This window comes from Piliocolobus tephrosceles, chromosome 9 (assembly GCF_002776525.5).
Source record: "Piliocolobus tephrosceles isolate RC106 chromosome 9, ASM277652v3, whole genome shotgun sequence".
NCBI classification, from domain to species: domain Eukaryota; kingdom Metazoa; phylum Chordata; class Mammalia; order Primates; family Cercopithecidae; genus Piliocolobus; species Piliocolobus tephrosceles.
In genome coordinates, this window is record NC_045442.1 from 124,884,567 (window position 1) to 124,910,289 (window position 25,723).

General features: G+C 43.7%; 1 protein-coding gene across 5 annotated transcripts in view; it reads left to right on the forward strand.

The window, feature by feature from the left end:
• PRKCQ (protein kinase C theta) overlaps window positions 1-25,723 on the forward strand; it is a 160,029-nt gene that overhangs the window by 905 nt on the left and 133,401 nt on the right. The window contains exons 2-3 of one of the 5 annotated variants that reach the window (XM_026454799.2): window positions 4,880-4,986; window positions 5,849-5,966. The exons of the other annotated variants lie outside the window; for them this stretch is intronic. The gene's annotated coding sequence lies outside the window, so the exon portion shown is untranslated. The remainder of the gene's footprint in view (window positions 1-4,879; window positions 4,987-5,848; window positions 5,967-25,723) is intronic. 5 annotated transcript variants of the gene reach the window in all.

Below are 25,723 nucleotides of genomic sequence, written 5' to 3' on the forward strand. Positions count from 1 at the left end.
GGGGCGCTTCCTCCTTTCCTCTCCCTTTTCCTTCTCACCTGAACGAAAGGGGGCCTGCGGGGAGGGAAGAAGGTGGAAAGTTTTTATATTCTTGGTAAAAAATGCGTGAGGAAAGGCGTTTTCTGGAGATGGTATCCTGTCCACAGGGGAGCATACCCCGTTTTCTGGGAATGTATTGGATGACGGACTGGGGTGCCATTGCTCAGGCTTCTAAACAAGCCAAGTTTCTTGTCAAGGGCCTGGGGGAGGGGGAGGCAGGTCTTTGAAAGATACCAAAAAAAAAAAAAAAAAAAAAAAGTCTGGGTGCTCATTCCTGTAGCCTCAAGTGAGGTTATTCCCCATCTTTGAGGGCCAGGTTAACCAAGCAAAATTTGTGCAATAAAGTATCTTGTGGTATTGGATTTTCGAGAGCCACCGTTATCAATGGGAGAGTGACTGTTGAATGCTGCAGGCGTGGGCGCTCCCCAGTGGGCAGGAAGAGAGGTCCACGGGCTGGCTGGATTGGGAGACTCCGGTCATTCCTGCATGGAGGGCGCCACAGAACGGCCTTGTCCCCTGGGCTGTCCTGCCCGTTTGCGGGCTGGACGTGGTGCTAATAAAAGATGATTCAGGAGTGGCACAGGCTGAAGGGGACTAGGCTGGAGAAGGTGGAGTGAAGAGAGAGCACTCCGTGCCCTTTCCCTGCCCGTGGGGAAATGAACCATCTGTGCCTGGTGTCCGAGTCCTTGACGTTCCAGTTGCCCTTTGAGAACACACCTCAAGCCTGTTGAATTCTTTTAAGAACCACCTACAAGATCTGAGGAGTCCGCCCACGCTTTCTGTCAACTCCGGCCTCTTTGTCCTTTTCTTTTGGCAAAGAAAATTCTAAACCACTGGGATTCGGGAGGCTCCGTGAGAGATGCAAGAAGCCTGGAGGGTCCACTCCGTTGTTCTTTTCCCTTAGTTTGCTCCCTAGAATCCACGGTCCCCACTGGGCCCTTCCTGCCCGAGGCTGTGTGACAGACAGGCCCTATTCTTAAGTCCTGGGTCCCCCACCCCACCCCACACCCCGACCTTGTGAATCATCATCTTCATTTTTTCCCCTAACTTATCTTCGGTAACGCTTGTAAAATGGCAGGCTTACTGCGGATGCTTAATCTTTTTTAAAAGTGCTGTGTCTAGTGGGAAGAAGGGTGACATTTACCAATATGGTTGCAAATTACTTTTGAAGTTTATGCACAGCTGTTTAAAATCCCTCTGAGATCAGTGCCATTGTTTGATGCAGGTGCGCACCACAGAAGGCTCTTGTTAGTCCCTTCCTTCTGCTGACTGAACATACATATATTTAAAGACGTGGCGTAGGGAGAGCTTCTAAAACCTGCAAAGCCTCAGCTGCACAGCTCCTGCAAGTTAGCGATCCACTCTACGTTTTTTTGTTGTTGTTGTTGTTTCTGCCTTCTTGTCTCTCATGAACTTTTGTTTCTGATTTCAAGAGTAACCTGCTGGGCACCGTCAGCCTCTGTTTCAGTGGCCTGTGATTTTCTTCTACACTTTAAAAATGTCAGTATCCAGGCAAGACTCTTGTCATTCACCATCGGCGTTGTCATGTTCACTTCCGCTGTTGTCTTGTGCTGTGGTGCCTCGGGGTGGCAACTGTAACTTGAGCAAACTTTACCTCTGTTCTCCTGCAGAAACGTCCTCTCTGCGTCTGCGCTTACCATACACGGTGCAACTCCTGTAACTTTGATTTGTTTTGCTGTCTCACTTCTCCTTCAGGCATTTAAGGGGATGGTGTTCGATTATTCACACCTCAGCCCTTTCTATAATCTCAAAGATCCCTTTCAACAATAAGACTCTCTGTCTCTTGCTAACACCAAGCATCAGAGGCCCCCTTACATAGCCGGCTTGTCATTGGTCATTTCTATAAAGTATTCTCATTCTAACACATGCTGTCTCTTCTGTGGAAAAGACTGAATTCTTCTCTGTAATGAATTAGATGTTTTAACCAAAATTCTATGTGGACTGGGTCCAGAATTTTCTTTCAAGAGTATGAGCTTGTGGTACAAGTATGTAACTTCGGAGATTCAGAAGTAGACCCACGCAGACAAATCTCCTTAGAACGTGTGATGTAATTACAGTATATTTGCCTGTCTTGAAATTAGGAATTAGAGTTAGTACTTCCTGTTTTTAATGCATCTGATGTCTTAGAGTGGCTGATTATGTTGTTGCACCTAAAAATGTTGCTAATGTGATGGTTTGTTAGCAAGGTTATATTTGAATTTCAGGTGATTTCCTTTCTATGGAGTTCAGTCTTTCATTTTTATTTAATAATTTGCCTCAAATCATTTAAAATGATATATGGTTATACAATGAAAAATCTCAGCAATATAGATGTGATTCCGTGTGTGTGTGTGTGTGTATATATGTGTGTGTGTGTACTCTTTAATTTAAAATAGGGAAATTAGTATTGTGACGGCATACATAGCATTAAACTCATGCTTGCTGTTTCTCTTATTTTAGCACTTTAAGCAGCTCATTTCTAAGTAGCTGTGTTCAGCTTAGCTTTTTCATACCTATTCCAATTGTTAAGGAAGAAATCATGAGAAGCTATAGAAAAACATGATGTTAAACCAGAGAGATGGATTAAAAGGTGTTTCCTTACAGTGGTGAAAATATCTTTCATTATTTTAACATGCCAAGCATTTATACATGTCAAATTCTGATTGTTCTGTCACCTAAACACATTCTTGGGGACAAAGTGAGCATCAGAGTTTTAGAAATTAGGAAAGCTCACTCAAGCCCAGAATCATAGATTTTTGCTCCTGGATTAAATTAGCAAATATTTGGCAGGACATCTTTCTGCAGGTTGCTGTAGGTTGATGTTAGCCTTTGAATTAAGCTAATAGTATTAATTATAATAATAATCAGCATTAACAAAACCAATGATATATGGTTTTGAGTCATTATTATTTAGAATTTATGTGCCATAGATTATACTCAGAATTTTATTTATATGTAAGAGGCATTACTACTTCATTTAACCTCCAAAAGACTTCACATAAATTAGATATTATTATTCTTATTCTAATTTTTCAGATGAGGAAATGAGGCTCAAAGGGTAGAGCCCCTTGTCCAGGCCTTATAACCGGTAAGGGGTAGAGTCAGGTTAGCTAGAGCATCCAGATTAGTTTAACCATCAAGCATTTGCTCTAAACCACAGTCCCAGGTGACCTACCAATTAACTTTTTTATTGTGTTAAAATACACATAACTTAAAATTTAACTTCATAACTATTTTCTAGCGTACAGTTCAGGGACATTACGTATATTCACATTGTTGAGTGACCATTGCCATCATCCATCCACAGAATTCTTCTCATCTCCTAAAACTGAAACTCTGTCCCCATGGAACACTAGGTTCCTCATCCCTCTCTCCCCTCAGGCCCTGGCAGCCAGCCTTCTACTTCCTGTCTCTAAGATTTTGACTGTTCTAGGGACCTCATATAAGCGGAATACCGTATCCATCCTTTTGTAACTGTCTTATTTCACTTAGCCTAGTGTTCTCAAGCTGTATCCATGTGACAGCATTGGACAGGACTTCCTTCCTTTTTAAGTCTGAATAGTATTCCATTTATGGATATACCACATTTTGCTTATCCTTGCATCTATTGATGGTTGCTTCTAACTTTTGACTATTGTGAATAATGCTGCCATGAAGAGGAACGTGCAAATATCTGTTTGAGATCCTGCTTTCAATTCTTTGGGGTGTATATACCCAGAAGTAGAATTGTGGGGTCATAGGGTAATTCTATGTTTAATTTTTTGAGGAACTGCCATGCTGTTTTCCACAGTGGCTGGACCATTTTACCTTCCCACCAATGGTAGAAAGGGTCCCAAATATTCCACATTCTCAGCAATGCTGTCCTTTTTTTGTTTTTTGAGGTGGAGTCTCACTCTGTCGCCAGGCTGGAGTGCAGTGGCACGATCTCAGCTCACTGCAACTTCCGCCTCCCAGGTTCAAGCAATTCTTCTGCCTCAGCCTCCTGAGTAACTGGGACTACAGGTGCACGCCACCACGCCCAGCTAATTTTTGTATTTTTAGTAGAGATAGGGTTCACCATGTTGGCCAGGATGGTCTCGATCTCTTGACCTCATGATCCACCCACCTTGGCCTTCCAAAGTGCTGGGATTACAGGCATGAGCCATTGCACCTGGCCTTTTTAAAAAATCTTTTTTAATAGTAGCCTTTCTAATAGGTGTAAGGTGCTGATGAGTTAACTTTTTACCCAATCATCGAATGTCCAATGGCAGGGATCTCTGGGCAGATGCTACTCCTGAGTTCATTGTTTATTTCCTATCCCAGCTTGAGCATATACACATTTTTCTAGTGAAGAATAAATGGAGGAAATACAACTTACACAGCACCTAAGGGACTAGGGAAGCCCTGGAAAGGACAGTCCCTAAAACATAAACAAAATGTCTTTGTAGATATGGTTATCTCCACCTCCATGAGGAACCTTATGATTCAGAAATGAGTAGTTGTTGAGAATAAAGTGAACGTGGCATCCGTGTTAATAATCCCGAATGTGTGGGACAGATACTTTTTAGAAGGTTAGTTACAGATACAATTATCTTTTGTATGTTATCAGAGCAGGACAAGCTCCCAGGACAATGGAGAGAATGGAAAGGGAAACTGCTATTGATGAATTCACCAGGCCTTTGTTGCGAGCCTCAGATCACACACCGTGCTACAAAACCCGCAGGGAGATGTGGTCAGGCAAATAGGAAATTATAATGAATTGTGATGAATTCATGAGGTATTTGTACTATTATATATCAGTTTATAATGTCATGCAACTCTATATTTATTAGTTTCCTTTCTGTCTCTTTTTTTCCTCTAGCATGAAATTCCATGAGGGCTGGCATTTTGTCCCCAGATGTGTCCCCAGGCACTCTAACAGGGCCTGGCACATACCAAGTTCTGAATAAATATGTGCAGAAAGATGGTGTAAGTGTTTCGCTAGGGGACACACACGGTGTTATGTGTGCAGCTAGATTTGGGGTGTCCCAGAGCTATCAGTGATGGCTCAGCTGAGACCTGAAGGGGAAGTGGCAGTGAGCCAGACAGGGCGTTCTGGGAGGTAGAAACAGTGTTTGTAGAACGGCCTTGCAGCATGTGAGCCTGGAATCCCAGTGCAGTCGAGTCTAAGCCTTGCAGGTGAGTGGAAATGAGCAGGGTAAGCATCGCAGCTTCCATTTAAACCCCTTCTTCTCGTCCTAATTTGCCATATGACCTTAACCAGTGAACTTCTTGGAGTGAAGAAAATTGTGATCTCTGATAGCAGTGATGCTGTGAGAAAGGAGCATGTGCCGGTGTGTGGGCTATTACGGGGTGGAGCTTTAGGGGTCAGCTGTGCCAGATCACACAGGGCCTGTAAGCAGGTGAACCATATGCATTATCCTCCAGATGGGGACTGTTCATAGAGTGAAAGGGCATGTTATTAATCACTAAGCTTGGGTAACAGGTACAAACCCAGATTGTCCTGGGCAAACTGCCCTGTAGAGTTACCCTACCTTTAAGTCATATGAAGGAGTTTGATCCTTTTCTAAGAACAGGAGGAACACTTTAAATGGGTCTCTACCAATGGATACAAGTGCCATTCAGGTTCTCTCCAGCATTTCAGAGAGTTTTACCTGCCCATAAACTCACAGCACTCGGCTTGCACTGGAAGCTCACCTATACCTTGACAGCTGTCTCCTCACTGGGTACTTAATTCATGAACAACTAGGAGGGAAAGAGGACAAGACAGTCAGAGGTCTGCTCTTTGGCTCTTTGCATTTTTTTAATGGGTTATTGCTCTGTCGCCCAGGCTGGAGTGCAGTGGCACAATCTCAGCTCATGGCAGCCTCCACCTCTGAGGCTCAAGGGATCTTCTGGCCTCAGCCTCCTGAGTAGCCGGGACCACAGTTACATGCCTCCATGCCCTGGTAAGTTTGTGCACTTTGTAGAGATGGTGTTTTGTCATGTTGTCCAGGCTATTCTCTAACTCCTGGGCTCAAGTGATCTGCCCACCTTGGCCTCCCAGAGTGCTGAGATTAAAGACATGAGCCACCACACCTGGCCTAGCTCTTTTCGCTTTTAACTGGAGTGTTAGCTGATGCCAAGAACACACCTTTTGGGTTTTTCTTTTTTTAACCTTGTAACACCTAAAGGACTGGGTGCTAAGTGGTAAAAGAAAAAAATCTCAATCTGGTGATTTAAATATCTGCACAAGCAGAATCATTGTCATCCTGAAACTTTTTCTCCTGTGGGCAAGAATTCCTTATGAGTATACAATCTACTGGAAAAATCGAAAAGTAAACAAACTATGGCAATATATTCTAACATTGACTGGTCACTATGGGCCATTTGCTGTGCTAAGCACTATATGTAGATGATTTCTTGGGTGCTTCGAGAACATGTAGGAGGGAACCAAGTCATGATTCAGAGGTTCGGGAAAGGCTTCCAGAGGACAAGGTATCATGGGTGGGGATGGAAGATGTATGGGTATTAGCCAAAAGGACAGGGGTTCAGAGGTGAGCCAAGTCTGTCCTGAAACTAAACAGAAATGTTCTTCTTGTCATTTTGAGAGAAATTCATCTCAGCTGTGTTCAGCATTTTTAAGGCATAAGCTTCAACATTTTCCATTCTGTTTTCACTGATATGTTTTAGCTATACAAAAGCAGGCCTTCTACACAGTTTTTCAAACTCCAAGACACAGTCCACTAGTGGGCAATGACATTAATTTTGGGAGTGATAACAAGCATGAAATAGAACAAAACAAAAAATACTAGGATGCATTTCATGTAGGAAGGGTAATTATTTCATGAAACTTTGTATCATTTGGTTTGGGACACATTAAATCTGTTTCTTAGCTAAAAAAAAGACATCCATGCGGCCAAAAAACATGGGAAAAAAAACCCTCAACATCACTGATCATTAAAGAAATGCAAATCAAAACCACAGTCAGATACCATCTCATGCAAGTCAGAATGGCGATTATTAAAAAATCAAGAAACAACAGGTGCTGGCAAAGTTGCAGAGAAATAGGAATGCTTTTACACTGTTGGTGGGAATGTAAATTAGTCCAACCATTGTGGATGATGGTGTGGCAATTCCTCAAAGATCTAGAACCAGAAATACCATTTGACCCAGCAATCCCATTACTGGGCATATACCCAAAGGAATATAAACCATTCTATTATAAAGATACGTGCACACGTATGTTCATTACAGCACTCTTCACAATAGCAAAGACATGGCATCAACCCAAATGCCCACCAATGATAGTCTGGATAAAGAAAATGTGCCACATACACACTGTAGAATACTATGCTGCCATAAAAAGAATGAAATCCTGTCCTTTGCAGGGACGTGAATAGAGCTGGGAGCCATTATCCTCAGCAGACTAACACAGGAACAGAAAACCGGACACCTTATGTTCTCACTTATAAGTGGGAGCTGAATAATGAGAACACATGGACACAGGGAGGGGAACAACGCACACTGGGACCCGTCGGGAGGTGGGATTGGAGGGAGGGAGAGCATTAGGAAAAATAATACCTAGGTGATGGGTTGATAGGTGCAGCAAACCACCATGGCACACGTTTACCTATGTAACAAAACTGCACGTCCTGCACAAGTACCCCAGAACTTATAATAAAAATAAAAATTAAAAAAGTAAAGTACATACTTATGGCATTTAGTTTTCTACACCATTCCTTTAAGTTATAGAATCGGATGAGCTTAGGGGCTGGAAGGAAGAGGGAGCGATGGGAAGGCAGTCATTCCCATGGGAAGGAAGCCCTGTGCCTGGAACCCGGGAATCAGTCATTCAGAAAGCCCCATATGTTGGGTGGATCTCACAGCTTACAGAGAAGCCAGCTGAGGTGTGCAGGTTAAGAAACGTGATCAGGCCAGGCGTGGTGGCTCACACCTGTAATCCCAGCACTTTGGGAGGCCGAGGTGGGTCAGGAGATCGAGACCATCCTGGCTAACACGGTGAAACCCCGTCTCTACTAAAAATACAAAAAATTAGCCGGGCATGGTGGCGGGCACCTGTAGTCCCAGCTACTCGGGAGGCTGAGGCAGGAGAATGGCGTGAACCCGGGAGGTGGAGCTTGCAGTAAGCCGAGATCGTGCCACTGCACTCCAGCCTGGGAGACACAGGGAGACTCCGTCTCAAAATAAAACAAAGAAACTTGATCAAGGGTCACGCATCAGATTACTAGCGCTGACCCCTGATCTCTTGGCGTCTGATGTGGCATTCTTTCCATGCCTCCAGGGACTGTGTTCCCAAAGTTTATTAGTTAAGTGGCTGTGTAGGGAAGGACCACACGTGGTTCCTATGTGTGTGTTTGTTTTTGAGACAGGGTCTTGTTCTGTTGCCCCGGTTGGAGTGCTGTGACTCAATCTCGGCTCACTGCAACCTCCGCCTCTCAGGCTCAAGCAATTATTGTGGCTCAGCCTCGAGGGTAGCTAGGACTACAGGCATGCACCACCACACCTGGTTAATTTTTGCAGTTTTAGTAGAGACAGGATTTCACCATGTTGGCCAGGCTGGACTTGAAATCCTGGCCTCAAGTGATCCGCCTGCCTTGGCCTCCCAAAGTGCTGGGATTATAGGAGTGAGCTACCCTGCCCATCAGGGGAAGATAATTTCTTAGGGGGAGTATGTAATAACCATGTCCCTGGTTTGTTAGGAAGGATATAAACTTTGAAATATACCCGTCAGCTTTGTAAAGAACAAGACAGGTTAGGAAGAAATAGTGTCTATTATACAGACCAGAGATCTTTCAGCATGACATTGACAAATACGAACTTGGCCACCGTCCCTCCGCTAAAGCGTTTCCCTTGCTGCTGAGGAAGGACTGCCTGGTGATGTGTGAGATGATGCACATTCTTTGCCGCCTCTGTGGTCACTGGGATCATCACAGCTAAATCCAATGTCTGTTTTTCCAGCATTTACACATAGGCCGATGAGTTCTCCTGGAAAACACGCTGCTCTGCAAATTCAGGATGCCGTAGCTCTGTGACTTCCCACTTAGTCTAGGATCTCTGTCTTCCCCAGCTCCCAGACATTTCCCTGGCCAATGATCTTGCTTTCCATGGCAGCTTCTCCACAGCTGCTCCTGCCTCTGCCGTCCCCTTGCGTTCAGCAGCCGCCTTGCCTCCTGCTTCCCTGAGAAGGTGCAAGTTTCCTGAATGAGAACTGCCCCCACCCTGGGATCATAGGAATGCACGCCTCACTTTATCTGAATCCATCCTCATCCTTCTTTTCTTTCACAACAAGAGAAACCCCTCAGTTCCAGCCAGGCGCAGTGGCTCACATCTGTAATCCCAGCACTTTGGGAGGCCCAGGCGGAATCCCTTGAGGCCAGGAGTTTCAGACCAGCCTGGCCAACATGGTGAAACCCTGTCTCTACCAAAAATACAAAAATTAGCCAGGCATGTTGGCGCATACCTGTAATCCCAGCTACTCAGGAGGCTGAGGCGGGAGAATCGCTTGAACCCAGGAGGCAGAGGTTGCAGTGAGCCCGGATTGACCCACTGCACTCCAACCTGGGTGCCAGAACAAAAGTTCATCTCACAAAAAAAAAAAAAAAAAAAAGAAGCCCCTCAGTTCCTGCCTGAGGCTCACTTTCCCTGGGGCCCCGGAATCCATTTCTTTCTTGTTCTTGGGAATCTCAATCCCTTATCTTCCCTGTCACCTGTGTTTTCCTTCTCTCCCTCATTTCCGGCCCCATTCTCTCTGTATTAAGTGAGCTTAAATCTCTTCCTTCTGTGAAAAAGAATTATATATCCTTTTATACATTCCTCCGGCTACTTCCTTGTCTCCCTCCTCTTCACAATCAAACTCCTCAAATTGTTGTCTACACTTGCTGCCTCTGCTTCCTCACCCCACATGTCTTGCACTATAGATGCCTGGCCTTGCCTCTTGCACCCCTCGGAAATGATCCCCCACCCTCTCCTCATGAAATGATCACCCTCACCCTCCTCATGGAATTATCACCCCCCTCTCCTCATGAAACGGTCACCCGGACCCTCCTCATAAAATGCTCACCTGCTCTCTCTTCATGAAAGGATCACCTGCTCTCTCCCCATGAAATGACATGAAATGACCTCCTTATGAAAAGGTCACCTGCACCCTCCTCATGGTCGGTTCCCCTGGAGTTCTACCCCCTCTTACCTGACTTCCTGCAGCCAGATGTGCTGTGAGCACACATGCATCCTGGGTCCTTGTCCTTCTGTGTCTCCCATGACCCCCCTGCCCATGTTTCCTTCCTTCCTCTCTTCTCCTTTGCAAGCTCCTCTTCTTTTATCAACCTGGATGACTGATGTTCCTCAATTTTCCCACCCTGTGAGCATCCTCATCCCTCATCGCCCTCCATACCTATCTCCTCGCTGGCCCTGACGCGGCCATGACTGCCCTTGCTGTTCTTCCGCAGATAGTTCCTGGGCACATCTAATGCCTCATGCCACAAAACTGGATGCACCACCTTCCCTTTCGTCTTTCAACATGTTTTCCCCTCCTGCTCCTTTCTGCAACTGGCATAGACATCACCTGCTGCACGACCTGAAATCTATGTGTCATTCCACTCTATCTCCCCTATTTCCATAACTTGCCCCAAACCGATTTTATTCGCTCACCCTGATTCCTCTGTGTTCCCTCCAGGCTGTCACACTCCTGCCACCTCTGCTCTAATTACAGCCACCACCATTTCTCTTCTGGGTTGATGTGGAACCTCTTCCCTAGCCATGGTTACCATGTGCTGCCTTCTGGAACCCGGCGTGCCGCTCCCTGCTCTAAGTTCTCCAAAGGCTACCCAGTGCTCCCGGGATAAAGCCCAGGCTCCCTGATGTGGATTTGAAAGTTCTACTCCTTTCCTCTCCAGCCCTCACATCGGGTTCCTCCAAGTCTGAACCTCTTTAAGCTCCTCGGAGGTCCCTGCATTCTCTCCTCTCATGGGCATCTGCTCAATCTCTGAGCTACTTCCTGTACCTCATCAGCTCTCAAGATGTCTCTTGTCCTCTGGAAAGCTCTTCCTGATCCTCCACGTCAGCACTTGGCTTTCTTCTACATTGTACACTCCCTGAGGGCAGGATCCACACTCTCTCTTACTCTTTTTGTTGCACTTCTAGCATTCAGCATTGTATCTGACACATAGTAGGTGCTCAGTAAATATTAGTGGAATAAATAAAGGAGTCATACCTTTTAGAATCTGTAATGCCCAAGGGACGGTGTGCTGAGTGCTAGAGGAAAAGAATCCCAATCTAGTAACTTAAATGTTTGCACAACAGAATCACTATTGTCTTGGAAGGTTTTGCCTGTGTGCCTCTGGAGTTATCTAGATAAATTCTACCAGAAATCAGAGCTGAAGGGAGTGGGAAATGTTTAAAATTCCAGGAGGTGACTTGCTGCAAGAAAAAGACTCCATCTCCCTTTGTATGTGGTGTGATTTTTTTTCCCCTTATCATCCTCTTGGCATCCTGTTTTATGGACCATTGTAATGTCAATAATTAAAAAAAGATTAAGCTGAGAGTGATCAGGAAATAAAAGATAATATTAAAATATTCAAAAATATTCTATAAGCAAAAGAATGAGGCAACAGGTAAACATAAAATGTAGACATACCAAAAATTCATAAGTGATTTTAATAAAGAAAAAATAGTAAAGGATAAAAGATAAAATTTTGTTTAAATTAAATGAAAAAATATTTTAAGGATTCTTCAGAACAAAATCATAATTTTTTTTGTTAGTTTTTGGGGGATTTTTTTATGTTGTTTTGGTTTTGTTTGTTTTGTTTTTTCTGTTTTGGAGACAGAGTCTCACTCTGTCACCCAGGCTGGAATGCAGTGGCGTGATCACAGCTCACTGCACCCTCTGCCTCCCGGGTTCAAGCGATTCTCCTGCCTCACCTGAGTAGCTGAGAGTACAGGCTCACACCACCATGCCTGGCTAAGTTTTCTATTTTTAGTAGAGACATGTTTTCATCATGTTGGCCAGGCTGGTCTCCAACTCCTGACCTCCAATGATCCTCCCACCCGCCGCGCCACCACCAAAGTGCTGGGATTACAGGCATGAGCCACCACGCACGGCCTATAATCACTTTTAAATGTACTAAAATAGATACGAGTAAGAAAGGTAAAAGACTCAATTCAAGAAGTAGAATGCTAGAGGTATGCCCAAAACAAAGTAAGTGAAAGCATTCACTAAAAAAGAATGTTTATCTTCAAAGGAAAGAGTAGTAAACTAGAGGACTCACTTAAAAGCAGAATAAACCAACATTATGAAACCAAAGAAAAGCATAATCTTTTAAAGAAGATTAGAAATAAATCCCGGCAACAATAAAATAAAATGGGCACTCACATCTATGGGTTTCTACAACAGCTAAATCCCAGCTAAAACAGTGTTAAAGCCAGTGCTGAGGTTTCCAGCTCGTACCCTACAAGGCCTTGGTGACCTCAGGGATGTCACAGAGGGAAAACACTGGGACTCCACTGAGACATTTCCCTCCTGGGGAATGTAAGCACAGGGTCAGGTAAGGGCAGAGAAGAGAGCTACGCTCAACTTTGTCTGCAGAATTCGGATGACACGTCTTCCTGTGCAAGACTTGGTACCTTGTGCATTCTGGCCCCGAATTGCATCTCCATCCATTGTGTTCTGCTATCCTTTTAGAAATGAGAAGGCAGTGGGCTCTTTAGGGCCAAGCGTATCCCTGTCTTTGTTCATGGAGGCCTCTTCTCAAACAGAGTCCCTATGTCCTGTTCATGAAACACTGTTTGCCCCTACTATATAATTGGCATGTTTTTAAGTGTCCTATTGTATTAGACCTTTTCCAAGTCACCTGTGATGTATGGACTTTCTGTTTCCTGTGTCTCTGGGGACTTGAGGCTTCTATCCTTCTTATTACTGGAGCTCCCTAATGACACTTTAATTCAATTATTGTCTCCTGAGTAAGCCTGAGAGCATGTACCAAGTCTTCTCTTTCTCTCTTTAACTCTCAGCACAGAGCTCAGACGGAACCATGGATCGAGGAGGTTCGTGAGGCCTCCTATAGCCAGGGAATATATTTAATTTCCCTCCAGTCACCAATATGAAGGTTTTCAAATATTAATACCATATTTTAGGCCTTAATCATTAACATTGAGAGCCCTAAGCACTCCAATTTGGGTCTATATCTAAAGGTGAGTTTTAGGGGATCTGACTGAGAAGTGTTCCGGGCCAGCTCCATAGAAACCCTTGGGCACACTGACTTCTTCCTGGCCGTGTCATCTGCTTGGTCATCCGCTGTATTCCTCCCCTCCTGAGCTCTCTCTGTCTCTTTGCTCTTCAGTTGCCTTGCAGTAATCGAGGACAGGTGGTGGCTGGCACACAAGGATATTTGGAAGCCATTGGGTTGTCCCTTGCAGGAGAAGAGACTGGAGAGAGGCCACTGAATCTCCTTGCATCATTCACCCTACCTAGTCCCACTCTGCCAGGGTCACGCTCACCTTCCAGACCTACCCAACAGTGAAGTCAGACTGAAAAGTCCCAGAAGCGGGAATTGGGAGACAAGGTTGAATGGATTAGGGGGAGGTCTGGGATTCCTCCTGATTCGAATACTTTGTGGCTATTTTTGGGAGGTCCTTTTGGCATCTACCCATCCCAGCCAGACCAGGATTTCACCTGAATAGCTGGGGTGAGAAAGAAGTGGATACATTTCAAGTTCCTAGGGCTGTAGTTGATGTGTCTTGTCATAACCACTGCAGAACATCCAGTGTAGGTCAGAGGATGAAACCACTGGTGGCACGTATAACCCTACACCAATAAACTGAAGTGCAGTCACACAAACATGGGAGTCATTCAGCTGCAATTAGCTTTGCTGTGGATGGGAGGAATTAAAATTTAATGCCATGGCAACAGCAAAACATGATTCGTTCTACCGTGTTAGTGGGGATGGTAACACAAGGAACGTTATGATAACCAAGTTTCTCTAAAAAGGTCAAATGGATTTCCTCAGTCGGCTATGTTTCTGGAATATAAGATAATGGTGAATAATGGAGGAAATCTGTCCTCTAAAATGGGAACTCTTTAAATCATCTGCACTAGTCATTCAATAAACATAAATTGGCATACATTTTACTGGGGACATATTTAGAGGGGTGATATGAACAGTAGACATAAATAACTCTCGTATAGGAAGAACATGAATTACTCTACTTTGTAAATATTAGTTTGGTGCAAAAGTAATTGCGGTTTCTCAATTACTTTTGATGAACGTAATTCAGTGGGAAGTAACTTACATAATTCCGAGTTCTGAAGCAGAGGCAGCTGAAGTATTTGCCATTGTAATGAAAAGAAGGACTTTCCTCCTGGGATTCTTTCCTAGTTCCTGGACAAAGAGATTTGTTAATATTTATAGTACACTTGAGATCTGCAACTAAAAGTGCTTTAGGAGAACAAAGTATTGCAACAAGAGGGAAGGAATTTTTGTTTCTTTTTAAAATAAAATAAATGCAATTTCTTTCGCCGAAAAAGGCGAACATTGCTAAGCATCCATTAGCACTTCCTTTTAGAAATTAATAAAGGAAAACTCAACCATTAGCAATTTCCCATAGCTGGAGCTGGCAGAAGGAAATGTTAACACATCACATCATGTTTGAATTTTATTATTTTTATAGAGAAGAAAACCAGCAAGTAAACCCCTTCTCGTGAGAGGAATAGCTTAAAGTATTCAGAACAGAGAGAATATGTGTCTACTGAAATAAAATAAAATCAGTTTTCTCTAGGAAAAAGTTATAGATATTTTCTCATGCAAAAATAGACTAGACCTCTGGGTCTACATATATAAACATAAAAAGAGATCACACTATTTATTCAAGTACTGTGCTATCTCAAGACACCCAGCCATGCTGCTAAGAAGGCGCATTACAAAGAAGCATCAAACATTCTGCAGTTTCAAAGAGTGAAACGTACATTTGCTTGAATGTGCATCTAAACACTACCCATAGGAAAATTCAAACAAAATTCCAGGGAATTTTAATCCACACGCCACATTTTCTTAGTCTTTTGCAAGATAGAATCAGAGGATTACATTTTCTGAAAACTCCTTTTTCAAAAGCTTAAGCCCTAATCAGTTAAGTGTGACAAAGGCTTGAAATGGGATTTGGTGGTAAGTAATTAAGGATGAAGTGCAAGTTGGTATATATTGACAGTGGACCCATGCTATTGTCCTGAAATTGTCAGCGGGGAGTTTATTCTTTATTTGGCATGTGTTTATTTGACCCAGAGCATTGCTTTGAAGATACCAATTGCTATGGAACAAACTGCTCCCAAACTTAGCGGCTTAAAAAGCAGCACCATTGTATTTGCTCTTGATTCTGTGGGCTAGGGATTTGGGTCAGCTCTGGCTTGGCGGTTTTGGTCTTCACAGCATCCCTAGGGCCCTCTCACAAGGTTGCAGTCAGATCTGAGATGGGGTCACTCCCTTATATGGCCCCTGGGTGGATGCAGCTAGGAGGTTGAGATCCCCCCACCTGTTATTTCTCCATATGGGGTCCGAAACTGGGAAGTTCCTGCTCACTTGGTCTTTGGGTGAAAAACAGGTCATAGGCCAGGCAAGATTAAGGAGGGGCAGCAGAGAGCACTCTTGCGTGAGCAGCACAGTGGCGTCGCAGAAGGACAGGTGGGAGGGGAAGGGGTAGGCTGCAGCAGCTGCCTTTGAAAATACCATCAAGCAGTCGTATTGCAGCCATTTATACCATAATATTTCCTACAGAGGACCTCGCTTATTTTCCGAGACTGAGCCTCTAGTCTTGCTCTTCACACTGCTGATAGAGTATCTTGCTGCAATAAGAATGATTGCTCACTCCACTGCAAAGCTCTTTGGTTACTCCACATCACCTGCAAAATAGTATCCCGAACCTTCGTTGGGCCCGCGAGTTCTTCCCGGCCTGTCCCCTGCCTGTTAGACTCAGGCCTCTCTTGAGTCCTTGAGCACCTCGTAGCTCTCCAGGAGCCCCTGGCATTTTACAGCTCTGCACCTGATCCCAGGCCTGGGGTGCACTTCTCACGTTCGAATCGTCACTTGGCTAACCCTTGAAACATCACCTCCTCTGCGAAGGCCCCCACAGGCTGTGTCAAGGTGTCTGTCCTCTGCATGCCCTGGCATCCTGTGCACATGGACACAGGCTGTGTCAAGGTGTCTGTCCTCTGCGTGCCCTGGCATCCTGTGCACATGGATGGCTCAGCAGCTCTAACACGCCCTTCCTCCCTCCCCAACTGCACTGTGAGCTCCCGAGGGCAGGCTCTGCATCTCTTTGTCTAGTCCCCAGCCCTCGCCTTGAGCAGAGAGTCCCACACATAGCAGGTACTCAGTAAATTTTGATGGAATGTCAGCTCAGTATAGGCACATGACAGAGTGGAGGAGTGTTGGAGGGAAAAGACCAGAAAACCCCATACAGAAGAAGGTGGTGTGATCCCATGGAGAGTTGGAGCCTGGGGAGGCAGGAAGAGGAGGAACAAAGCGGTGGGCTTAGGCTGCCAAGTGGAGGCTGAGAGCGCTCTAGGTAGACGAGAGACGCGAACAAGCATAAAAAGTAAAGCAGAAAATCTGATTCGATGTAAGATAAATCGAGGCATGTGTCATGATGAGGGGCTTATAGGGAAGAGGCAGTGACAAGGTAGGAGAGATGACACAACATCAGGATGGGACATGGAGACCTGTCCCCCTGGGGACATCCCTGACCTGAACTCAGAAGGCAGGGCACCCAGAATCCCACCCGTGCACCTCCAGACATGCAGTAGATCTCCCTGTCACCGAGAAGAGGAGGAGGGACACTGGGCAAAGTGAGGTTGCTGCTTCCGGGACTCTTGGAACTGTGGGACTCTCGCTCTGAAATCCCAGCTGTCCCTTCACTTTTGACTGAATATCTTCACTCTTGAGCCAAAGTGATTGCACGACTTTAAAGTGAAACTGTGTGTACTGGGATCTAGTTGACAAGGGACAGGAGCTATTGTTTTATTGGGGGAGGGAAAGTGGCAGCTGAGAACCAACCAAGGAAGTCCACCTTGAAAGAACCCGTAGCCTTTTTTCAACAAAATAACTAAAAAGTAATCATTACAGAAAACATTTTAGTGCTAAATCTTGGAAGAAAACATGATGAGTGTCCTTTTGACTCTGAGTATGTAATAATTGCAGCTAACATAGATTGAACTTTTTCTGTCTGCTAGTAACTGTTCTAATCACTTTGCATCTATTAACCCATTTAATCCTATTATGATCCTCATTTTTCAGACAAGAAAACTGAGGCTAAATAGCTCGTTTAAAGCCACAGAGCTACCATACAGCAGAGCTGGAATTTGAACTCAAGCAGTTTGATGCCATGGTCTGTGTTCTTAATACTCCACGTAGCAAAGCCTGATTTTGGGAATATACCTTATCTACTGACTTATGTTTAAAAATACTACCTGACATTGAAGTTAATTCTGAGAAGTGGGTTTTGAGACTTCCTTCTCTCTTTATATCTCAATTACTGTTTGGGGCTATTTCCTTGTTTTGCTGTCCAATATATTACTTATTTTAGTAATGGAGAGAACACTCACCCTGGTTGAGCCTCATCATCAAGCCGGGAGCTCTGCTTAGACCTAGTCGGCTTTGCTGGCTTCTTCTCCAGACATTCTCTGCTGGGCCCTGGAGTGTGGGTCTCTCTGCTCAAGCACTGAACACTCCTCCTGGTATTTAGAGAGATTTGGAAAAGGCTGAAAAACCACATGGAACTCCGGAAGTTGTTGTCTTTTCAGGGAAAACTTGTGAGGGAGACAGGAGATGGCCGCAGTGGTTTTCTTTGGGGTCCAGCACTGACCAAGGCATTTATGAGGCTCCCCTGCAGGAGAACCACACAGAAGAGTTCATAGACAAGCCTGAGTGGGCTTCTCCTTCGTTCCTCTTACCCACGAGCGTCCACCTCAATCCTCCCTCTTTCCTTTCCGGTATCTCCAGATGCCAGGTCCGTGGCTCAATGTATGTCCTTCCTACCAGCATTATTTCAAACTGACAATGTTGTAAATTTAAAACTGTATTTTAAGTAAACCTTAAAAGCTTATTTTAGAATCCTAATCTGCTTTTTCAGACTTTTATTCACCTCCATTCTCCAACTCCCTTTACTTTTACCTTGAACTTTCCTTCCTTCTTCCTGCTTTCCTCAACTCTTTCAAGTCTTTCATGCCATAGTCAATAACATGCTAAACACATTAAAAACAAGTTCTATCATATCAACATACATGCACACACCCACACACATATGTACTGACGACCGTCACTTGCAAACAGCTGTTAAGAAGAAAGTTTGTTTAATTAAAAACCGGCGAGAATGGTGGCCAGATTAACATTCTTGAGTCATAACTTGGAGGTTCGAACTTCAACTTTATGGAGCTGTTCTGAGAATTTAAAAAAGTAATCTATTCTGGCACACTGTGAGACCCACATAAATTATTTTTCAGCATAGGCCTTTGTAACTTTTTAATTGGCTTTTGAGTCGGTGTGTTTCTGTGTGTGTGAATCAATTGTAGGTTCACATCAAATTTCTGATTGTTTCGACGTGTACTGTTTAGTAATATTTGACAGGGTCCTGAAGCACATGGTTCCAAAAAGTTCAAAAAAATACTCTTATTCATGAAAACATTTCTTTTTCCCTTTTTTTTTTTTTTTTTTTTTTTGAGACAGGGTCTTACTCTGGTTGTCCAGGCTGGAGTGCAGCACAATCTCAGCTCACTGCAGGCTGCACCTCCCAGGCTCAGGTGATCCTCCCACCTCAGCCTCCTGAGTAGCTAGGATTACAGGTGCACACCACCATGCCCAGGTAACTTTTTGTATTTTTAGTAGAGACATGGTTTTGCTTTTTTGCCCAGACTAGCCTCAAACCCTTAGACTCAAGCAGTCTGCCTGTCATGGCCTCCCAGAGTGCTGGGATTACAGGTGTGAGCCACCACACTCGGCCTCGAGGAAGAATTCTTTAGTCAACAATTTGAAAAGAATAATTTTTTTTTTTTTTTTTTTTTTTTGAGATGGAGTCTTGCTCTGTCACCCAGGCTGGAGTGCAGTGGTACGATCTCGGCTCACTGCAAGCTCCGCCTCCCGGGTTCATGCCATTCTCCTGCCTCAGTCTCCTGAGTAGCTGGGACTACAGGCACCCGCCACCACGCCCACTAATTTTTTGTATTTTTAGTAGAGACGGAGTTTCACCGTGCTTGCCAGGATGGTCTTGATCTCCTGACCTCGTGATCCGCCCGTCTCGGCCTTCCAAAGTGCTGGGATTACAGGCGTGAGCCACTGTGCCCAACCTCAAAAGAATAATTTTTTAAATTTCAAGAAACCTATACTTTGTTTTGACTTGGTTTCTAAAATAGGAAATAAAATGGATTATTTATATTTGACCAAATAGACACATTTGCAGAGGCTGAACAATTCTCAGAGGCTGAACAATTCATTGAGTATGTAAGCATTAGCCCTGAAAATGAATAACAAGGAAAATGAGAGTAGCCACCAGGTGCAGCATATCTGTGAAATACTATCTCAGGGGCGGAGACAAAGTCTCCACACTTTCTACGGGTTCAGTTTGTCCTAATCGGTCCGTGATGCACCGCCTCTCAGCCAGTGTTTGCAGGTTTTTAGATTCAGTCATGGAGGGGAAGAAGAAGCTGTGAAAACCGAAAACAGCACCGAGGGATTTCTTTCTCCTTGGAGTAGGCTTCCCAACAAATCAAGGATGACTGCCTTTAGAATGCCGCTCCCCACCTAATCTCAAAATACTCCAGAAAGTTCTCTCTACACCTTACTCTATCCAGCACCTGAAGTGCTGCCAGCTCGGATCTTAAGGGACACAGATCCTCTTAAAAATGCAAGCACTGCTGAGATTCCCTTCACCCATTAGCGTGGCTTAGGCAGTAACAAACAGAAAATGGATATTTTCAAGGAGAAGGGGAAAGCCGGGTTTTATTCGGTCACTAAATGTTGATTGATCAAACACCTAACTTGTCAGGCCTTTTTCCGGGTGTTTAAAATACAGGGGGAGAAGAGAGGGAAAAGGTACTGACCCTCGTCAAGCCTACACCTACTTTTTTTGGAGTAGAAAGACAATAAGTAAATAACACACAAATAAGGTAAAGTCAGGCACCTCAAATGCAATGACTTGACCACTACACATTCTGTGCATGTAACAAAATACTACATGTGCCCCGTAAATATGCAAAATTTGATGTATCAATAAAAAACACACACAAAACTCAAAGAACAATAAAACAAAGACAGTGAAGAAGTAAAGAGAATTTCTAGAATCTGGCCTGTTTTTAGATTATTAAATGTTTCATTTTTTTTATGGAGAGTGAAGAAAAATATCTGATATTGTACTTGCTGCCACAAAATCATGGTTAACAAAAATAGATACAGGTCAGGCACGGTGGCTCACACCTGTAATCTCAGCACTTTGGGAGGCCGAGGCAGGCAGATCACCTGAGGTTAGGAGTTCGAGATCATCCTGGCCAACTTGGCCAAATCCCGTCTCTACTAAAAATACAAAAATTAGCCAGGTGTGGTGGTGGATGCCTGTAGTCCCAGCTACTCAGGAGGCTGAGGCAGGAGAATCGCTTGAACCCAGGAGGTGGAAATTGCAGTGAGCTGAAACTGTGCCACTGCATTCCAGCCTGGGTGGCATAGCGAGACTCTGTCTCAAAAAAAAAAAAAAAAGATACAAAGGAGTCACTAGATGATCTAGAAAAAGTCATGTCCCTCCTTCCCTGGCCCAAACAATGCACAGCTCTTATCTGCCCCAGTCCTCAAGGACTGGGACCAGGGCTCTTTTATTACCCAGAAGTTCCTTTGCCAGTTCTTTTCCCGGCATTTAGTTGGTGACTAATGAATATTTCTTCCTAGTGAGCCTAGTATAAGGTATCTGACTGTGATCATTTATATTCATAATGAGGATACGTAACTTTTTAAGCCTTAACTTTTTATTGCCTATTGCTGAAATGTTAGCAGATAGGCCAATGAGTAGAAAGAACTTCAAGAATTCCCTAATTAATTCCCACTCATACAGTCCAGGGCCAAGCTCTCACCTCCTGCCCTGCTTTTAACTGCTGTGCACGTCATCGCTGGAGGGCCATGCCTCGCTGCGCGTGACCATACACTTGGGACTCTCTAAATGTCTCACCAGAGAATCAATAGCCCTAGTTCAGTTCTGAATGAAGTTTCTCATTGCCCCCTTCTCTTATACCCTAAGGCTAAAGACTGTCTCTGAGAATTTTCCCCAAATCTTTCTAACATAGAGATAAAAATAGTAAAATAAGAAATTAGATCCCTCAACTTCAACTTTAAAATCTCAATTCTCTTCCTGCATTGCGGTGACCACGTCCTCACAAGTGTGAGAATAGATGATGATATTCCAGCATGCCGTGACTCTCCAAACCTGCTGCTCCTAGGGACTCTGTGGAGTGAGTTTTCTGGACCAGAGCCACTTCTCGGATCTTCATGTTACCCCCATGATGTTTGCTTGCTAAACCATCAGCTTAAGTTATTTATCCTGTATCTTTTATCTCTGTTTTCTGGTTGCATTTTATCTATGTCATCTTTACTTTAGTTGAGCTAACGCTGTGGTTTTGCAAATTAAATCAGCTGTGGGTTTCTGTATGTAACTCCTCTTTGTGTTTACTAAGCCTTTTTTAAAAAAAAAATAGTGCTGTATGTCTGTTTACATCTTTTCTAGTATGTAAGGGAAGATTGTTTTCCTTAGGGTTCTTTTAAACAATTTCAAGGCTATTTAGAAGAATACATTTTAAGAAACCAACACATCTTTTTAAAATGCCTTGTTGAATATATATCTTTGGCCACAATTGAATCCCCTTAAAATTTTGAAGTTTGTCTGTGATAAAGAGGTTGTGTGGGTCATGAGTGTGGACTTTATAGTTTAAGCAAAGATACTCTGCTTCATGTTTCAAAGCAAGGAAGAGATTTTTTTTAAAAGACAGACCACGTGGCCCATGTGGGGGAGGAAAAGGCAGCGTGTAAGAGCAAGGGGATAGGTAATTGAACATCTATTGCGATCATGAGATTATTAAGAGAATATGTCTGGAGTTCCAGCACTAAAAGACTGAAGAGCAGTGATGAAATGCAACAGAAATAACCAGAAAAATCCATGGAACTTGTTGCATAGATGGATGGAGGAGATGAAGATGAAGGAGAATTCACAGCGGGTTCCAATATTTCTAGCTTGGAAGACTCAGTAGGTGGTAATTCCATTGATCAAGACAGGACAGAGAGGAGAGGCACAGACACTGGGAAAGGTAGAATTCATGTTTGTTTCAGTTGTGTTTGAGGGGCTGGTGGAACATCACCTGGAAAAGTCCAATATGGAGTTGAATACAGGGGAATGAAGAAAGTGAATGTATAGTTCAAGAAAGATATACTTTTTGAGGTTACTACTAGGTAGAGGATCATAGGAGCCATCAAAATGGATGAGATTGGCCAGAAAGATTGGTTAAAGAAAAAGGGAGGAAAGTCCAAATGTATTCCAAAATATTTAGGCAAAGAAGTGAAACCAACAGAATAAGCTGAAGAGTGAGCTGAGAGGGAAGGAGAGCAGGAGAGAAGAAGGAAGTCGACAGTGTTCTGTGCAGTGTCGAGGACCAAGACCAAGAAATTGAATTAAAATACAATTTATAGTACAGAATTATATTCGGTATGGAGAAAGGTCTCTGGAACAAAAGGAAGAAGGTCTCTTGTTGAGGAAGAAGATCATTTCCAGCTGCAGGATCTGGAAATGACCAAGTCATTGGCACTCTTGCAGGGAACAAGATAGATCCACAAAGTGCTGACTGGAGGAATCCATATGGCAGAGGGCAGAGGAGCTAATGGAAGGGTAGGAAGCAAAGATCGTTCAGGAAGCTGGTTGGTGAAGGAAGGGAGGTAAGGCCATAGCTGTGGGAGAAGCCACGGCAGTTGTTAGAGGATGGAAAACAGGAGCGTGTTTATAAGTGGGAGTGGGAGACAGGCAGAAATCACAAGGATGGCAAGGGGTTAAAGAAAAGAACCATTCCAAGGGTGTGTACAGGGTTAGGATCATGTATGCATGAGTCATTCAGGGAAGAACAGATGGAGACTGGGATAAGTTGAACCAGAGCGAAGGAAGTTGAGCCATTTATATTTTGCGGCTTCCAGTTTTTCCTTAAAATTAACAAGCTCATCTGCCGAGGTGGAGAAAGCAGAGTCACGGTTTTGGAGACATAAGGGGAACAAGTGTGGGACAGCCCGTTTAGGAAATGGGTAAAGAAACAGGCCAGGAATAAGATCAAAAATAAAGCCAAGATTGTTGGCAAATTCAGCAATAAATCAAATGCTTATGTAATTCTTTTTTTTATTGTGGTAAACATAAACATAACATAAAATTTACCATTTTAACCACTTTAAGTGTACAGTGCAGTGGCATTAATCAGATTCCAGAATGTTTTCATCACCCAAGCAGAAGCTCTATACCCAGTAAGCAGTAATTCTCCATTTCCCTCTCCTTTCAGTCCCAGGCCACCCCCTTCTACTCTTTGTCTCTATGAATTTGCCTCTTCCAGGTAGCTCATATTATATGTTCCTTTTTTTTTTCCCCCCCCAAGACAGGGTCTTGCTTTGTTGCCTAGTCTGGAGTGCAGTGAAACAATTACAGCTCGCTATAGCCTCTAACTCCTGGGCTCAAACATTCCTCCCAACTTACCCTCTTGAGTAGCTAGGACAACAAGCATATGCCACTGCTCCCAGCTAGTTTCTTATATTTTTTTGTAGAGATGGGAGTTTCGCTACGTTGCCCAGGCTAGTCTCTAATCCCTGGCCGCAAGTGATTCTCCTACCTCAGCCTCCCAAAGTGCTGGGATTACAGGCATGAGCCCTCATGCCAGCCTATTTGTTGCTTTTATAGCATTATTCATAGGATAAGGAAAAGGAATAAGTTATTCTTCTACTATATAACACTCTGTAGATGAAGAGGTCATTCCTAAACCACACTCTGGTTTTGTTGTTGCCATTTGTTTGTTTTTTGAGACAGAGGCTCGCTGTGTCACCCAGGCTTCAGTGCAGTGGCATGATCTCAGCTCACTGCAACCTCCGCCTCCCAGGTTCAAGCGAATCTCCTGCATCAGCCTCCCCAGTAGCTGGGTTTACAGGCATCCACCACCACCCCAGCCAATTTTTGTATTTTTAGTAGAGACGAGGTTTCGCCATGTTAGTCAGGCTGGTCTTGAACTCCTGATCCCAAGTGATCTGCCCACCTTGGCCTCCCAAAGTTCTGGGATTACAGGTATGAGCTACTGTGCCGGCCTGGCCCATACCCTGTTTTTTAAATCCACCATGTGGTATCCACTTATAAAACCTTACTATTAATACAATGCTATGAAATTGATATAATGCTTGACCCTTACAGTGTTTCAAGTCAGCTGAAGTCTTTGAACCCCTCTAAATTCTACTTTGAATTAAATAATTTCTTTATCATACACATACACAACATTGAATGTCTTTTTTCCCAATCCGAATGATAGCACAGAATTGTGAATCTGTTTCTGTTTAGTGTTCTCTTCCAAGGGTTGCATTATTCACCTCAAGTCTGTTGTCTGAAATAGAAGTTTCCACAATAGTTTGTATATGCGTCATTTAGGAAGATAAGAGGTTTTTCCTATTAAGATGTGTATACAAATAACCACTCTGTGTTAATGTTTATTATGGGTGACATGGACAGATCCTTCTCGAGGAGGTTTACATGAGTCACTATAGCATTAGATCTTTTTTTTGAACTTTTAGATACATGGGTATATTACATGATACTGAGGTTTGGGGTACGATTGATCCCATTACCCAGGAACTGAGCATAACACCCAATAGTTAGTTTTTCAACCCTATCCCCCCTCCCTCCCACCTTTACTTGTCCCCAGTATCTATCGTTGCCATCTTTATGTCCACGGGTACCCAATGTTTAGCTCCCACTTCTAAGTGAGAACATGCACTATTTGATTTTCTGTTCCTGCATTCACCACTTAGGATCATGGCCTCTAGCTGCATCCGTGTTGCTGCAAAGGACATGATTTCATTCTTTTTTGTGGCTGTATAGTATTCCATGGTGTCTATGTACTTCATTTTCCTTATGAGCATCTAGGTTGACTCCAGGTCTTTGCTGTTGTTAATGGTGTTAACACAAACATACATGTACTTGTGCCTTTTTGGTAGGATGGTTTATTTTCTTTTGGATATATACTCAATAATGGAATTGCGAGTTCAAATGGTAGTTCTGTTTTAGATTCTTTGTAGACTTAGTAATTTTTAATGGAAATGAATTATCTTCCCAATGAAAGCACATTCTAATAAGAGACTTATTGAAAGAAATATCTGATAATGGGATCATTTTCCTGACACAATTTCCATTTTCATTTTCTGTAAAGCCCCCACAAGAGTTGACAGAGTTCCTGTGGTGGGGATGAGTGAGCTGTGCCTCTTCCTATAGTGGATGTGGCTTTCAGATGCCTTTTACATTTCCATAGAATATGTAGATAGAAAATTCCGGAGGCCACAGCATTTCCCCAGGCCCTGAAGCTAAGCCGACACCCTCTAAATATTGCCAAATATTTCCTTAGAAAGGAAAACTATTCTCATATTGTGTCACTTCCCCAAATGTATCTCCCCTAATTCAATTCCAATAG